General features: G+C 37.0%; 1 protein-coding gene across 2 annotated transcripts in view; it reads right to left on the bottom strand.

Annotated features, from left to right (window-relative positions):
• The window catches only part of MGMT (O-6-methylguanine-DNA methyltransferase), a 162,108-nt gene that overhangs the window by 156,789 nt on the left and 664 nt on the right, over nt 1–4,655 (bottom strand). The gene's annotated exons all lie outside the window — the stretch shown is intronic.

Raw genomic sequence — 4,655 nt, forward strand, 5'->3', positions numbered from 1 at the left:
GCTTTTCAGCAGCCACAACTACTCACCTCCTGGATTCCTGTGCAAAAATCATCGTATTTCCAACCTCTGGCTGGTACGTCGTATTTATGCCATTAGCATGCAATTTCGTATTTTAAAACAGAATTAAAACATTCAGTTCTCATTATGAAACACAGCAGCCTGGATCTTCTCCAGTACTCTACTAATATCTCCAATGCTTCTCTAAGTAAATCTAACCCTGGTTAAGCCAAATCTGTAACTTCAGAGGGTGTGAAAACAAGATCTACTCTCATTTCCTTTCCAAACCCGCTCTAGCCAAGAAATGTCAGACAGACGGTAAGCAAATCCAGGGTTAGTTTGGGGTGATACAACAATTTCTTTACCTTCCAAAGAACTAATCCCATAAAAATTGTGAAGGTACAGAATTAAATTGCGTATTTTGAACATATACAAATATACACTGGCACAGCAGTCACTAAAAATCAGTCCCCATCTTCACTTATCAAAAGGTCCACTTCACAGAAGCCCCTGACAAACCAGACTGATACATGTTCATGTACAGAGAGCGACATTTGCTTTCTACGGCATTTTAAAAGTATTCGACAAGAGCAAACACATAATTCCTTACAAAACAATCAAAGACAACAAAAGCAAGTTTCTGTTGTCCCATTGTATTATACTACTAATCCTCTTTGGACGGCAATCAAAAGACCCCAAAATGCCAAGCTATAAAAGTGTATTTCCAAGCAGTAGTAGCCTCTGGCTCTTTGGCTACATCTTCAGTCGGTTGCTTTGGCAGACAGGAGTAATCATGGTCTGTCAAATGGCAAATTCCCAGTGTACTTACCAGGGCTACCTCAGACTTCTTTATTTTACTTAAAGAATGATATTTTAATTGTAATAAAACATTTTTTTCTCCTTTAGAAGAGGCAGGTAGGTTATTAGTATTGCATTCCAGACTGTATTCAAGTGCATTTTCCTACTTCATCTATTGCCCACGTGCCAAGCTTTGATCTGAGACATTAGTAGCAGCAGATACTTAAACACAAGACCTCAGTGGACTGTTTAAACAGGAATTCAGATATACTATTTCCTCCAATACCTCTCCAAACCCAAGTAAACAAACACATTTTGTACCTTCCCCCAGCTCTTACTTATGTAGGAAACTTAAATGCTATGCCAGTGCAGCAGCCACTGCTGTGGCCACGTAGCAGTTTAAACCATATATACTGTAGATTATGTCATCATCTTATATCATTAACATGAAGCTAAGATGAACATTTTGAAAAAAGTCAAGCGTTTACATGCAGCATACAAGTAAAATGCCATTAGAAAATGTGGTATTAATAAGCTATACAAATTAGTGGTTGTGGTGGGTCAGCATCAAGGTTGCAGAATTGGGTCATGCCATCCCTAGGATGCATCTTGGTGCCCAGGAAAAAAAGGAAGTGAAACAGCCTGACAAGCTTAAAGACACCCAGTTACTTTAGGATATCTTGTTTGAAATGGTGGGCTGCCTAGAGATAATATAATTAATCGGAGCAGAATTGGACAAGAAATAAAGTGCCAAGAACAGGAAAAAACAGACAGGACAGGGCTAGATATTTCTGTAATAATCAAATTATACAATAGCAAAGACAGAAGTCATAATTATGTACATTCCCTGCTGTTAGGAGGTACCTGAAAATCCCACCAGCACTCATCCTGTAAGCCACACTGCTTGGTGCATCTACCGTGGAGGTGTAGAAGGATGTTGTCATTCTTAACTTAGTGATGGACCCACAAATGGATTAAGCACCCCCTTTAGACTGGAAATCATATGCCCGAAGATTCAATTAGAAGCACTGTACAATGCACTACAAAGCTATGTTATACTTTGTTCAGTTGTTCACTGTTTTAACATGTAATCACATAATAAAACACTAACTCATAATTAAGGAATTTGTCACCGAACAATTAAAGAAACAAATACCATGCTAAAGAATCAAAGATGAAGAATGTGGTCTCTAAGAATTAGAGAGGCCCCAAAATTAGTATCTAGTTGTTACTGGTTTGAAGTTTAACAAGTCTCACACAAAGGAAAACAAACGATCACAGCTGTCTGGATTTTCCAGAAGTGTTCATCACTTCAAAAAATAAACTCAGGATATTAGTCAACATTTTAAGATCTACTCCTTAATTACCGTTGAAGTGCTTGCTGTAAAAGTGTGTACATACTTCTAATAAGAGGAGGTTATACTTCGAGGCACTGAGAAATACAAAGTTTACCTGCCAAAATCACCACTTGATGTATATGCATCCATACATACGTATAGCAAGACTGTAGCGCACTACTGTTACAGGGTTCAGCTGTGTATGTAAATATATGGCAACTACTCTAATACAAGGAAAAGAGATGAAAGTTTAATCAAATGAGACTCGTATCAGGTTCAGGGGAACTGAAAATGGGCTAAAAATGAAAAAATCTAGCAGAAGAATGACTTTAATATTAGGTAACATTTCAAATTTTTATCACCTAAATCCACAAAATTCTTGATCTGCTCCTTCCTGCGTTCTCTGCAGAGCTGAAGTCAGGACCAGCTAAATAAAAGATAATGCAACTAGGCATAACACAATAAAAGATATTACCTTCACAATGCATTATTGCTGCCAATTATAAGAATCACTTCAACTTAATTTCAAAGGCACAATCACCCTCAACTGTAACAGCCTCTTTTTTAAATTTCAAACAGTATTACATTAAGGCAATAACTCACCTTCCAGCTATAATATCAGTCTCCCTTATTGCAAAAATACATTTCATAAATACTTCTCATCGACAAGTCAAGCTAATTCAAGTTAATTTTATTGTATTTTGGTGCTATCTCACATTTGTGTGCAATTACCTTTATCATTTTATTGCCATGCCAGAAAGTAATCAGAACAATTATTTGAAAAAGGAGGTATATAAATTCTAAATCACACTTGCTGGCATTTTTGATAAAATAGCAGCTTTATCTCAGAAAGTGGCAGGGACATCGGATAAATCATGCATCAGTCAAGTGTAGCTGACCCCCAAGTGCATTGCACAATATCAGGAGTACTTCAAAAGAAACTTTCCTATATAATCCATCATTCTTTATAATACCAAAATAGCTATACCTGAAAAGTAGGAGCTAGAGAATAATAACAAAATAAATCTAAGCAATATGAACAAAACCATTAATAGTGCTCCTTTTTAAGCTGAAGGAAAGTCAGGAATCTGAACTGTGTTCAAGGAAAGAATTTCACTGAAATTTTTAAAGTGAGTAGAACAGCTTTAAACAAATGAAGCAGCAAACTGTATTAAGAATGTACTAAAAATACAAATACATCTACAGGAAAATAAATGCACACAAAAGACAGGTGTCAAAGACTTGTACAAAAATACAAGATTATAGTCTTGGCATACACATCTGAATTTTCCTATTGTTATCAATCTTGGTTTGATTCAGGACAGCATGGACAAGCGTTTCACTGTATTAACAGAGAGCAAAGCATTACAGTTAGTACAAGAATCTGTTTACTAAGTTTAAATTTAATAACTATAAGAAATCCAGAGAGGAACAGAATTGCATTTAGAATTAAATTTCTCATGAAAAATGACAGTGTGGCAATTTTTCTAAGAACACCAGAAACCCAAAAAACTCCTAAATACAGAGCCATTCCTGATGTATGCTCACGCACATAACCACGGCCACGTTTCAGCCTCTTCCACACAAACCCAACATACATCTTTGATCACCGCAACACGGCTGCAAAATCAGGGATCAAGTGGGAGACAAATACAGCGATTGTGGAAAAAGCCCACGTCCGGCTGCTTTCAGAAACCATTTTTCAGCAACCTGCTTAAAAACTGTTCAGCACGTTACATCGGTGATAATTGGTTTCTGCAAAAACCATATGCCAGGCATATTATTGTGTGTCACACCAATGTGTGGTTGTGCTCAAAGTTAAAACTGTAAACTAATCACACACTATAAATATCACTAAAGAAACATGAGCTACATTACATACATATTTAATATGCATCCAGAATGGGAGGTAACAGTGGCAGAGGAGCCTGGGCTGTGTCGGCACAGCCCCCAGCAGACCCCTGCTCCCCACGGCAGATGGGGCAGCAAGAGTTCACGTGTTTTACCTTAAACGTGCTTTTCCACATATCAAAAGAGGAAAACTCCCCTAACAGCTAATGTTGCACCTTTCAACTAGAAGTGAGAGTGGGAGAAATGAAAAGGTTAGATAATAAATTATTAGTTTCGTGTTGCTTGCCAGCTGTATCACACCTAGCTTTGAATGAGAGGGAACTAGTGATTCTTCCTACTATGCCCAGTTGTGCGGAAGATAATCAAATATTTCTCTGCCATTATTCCAGATACCTGCTAAAAGATGTTTGCAACTGGAAGATATATAAATATGACAGATGATTGTTCAATAGAAAAAAATGAAGCAAGAATTTATTTTCCTGAACTTCTTCCTCAACCATTCAATTTTAAAAAATAAGAACAAATTTCTTTTGTGGAAGAGAGAAAGAAAAATCTTCTACAGAGGGGTAGAAGACACAGAATATGCCAAAATACTACTTTTCTAAGCCACATTACATTACGCAAGGCAGACTAAAACCGCAAGAGATGCCACTGTAAAAGACATTTTTAACT

Source organism: Pygoscelis adeliae, unplaced genomic scaffold (assembly GCF_000699105.1).
Source record: "Pygoscelis adeliae isolate BGI_AS28 unplaced genomic scaffold, ASM69910v1 Scaffold4, whole genome shotgun sequence".
NCBI classification, from domain to species: Eukaryota; Metazoa; Chordata; class Aves; order Sphenisciformes; family Spheniscidae; genus Pygoscelis; species Pygoscelis adeliae.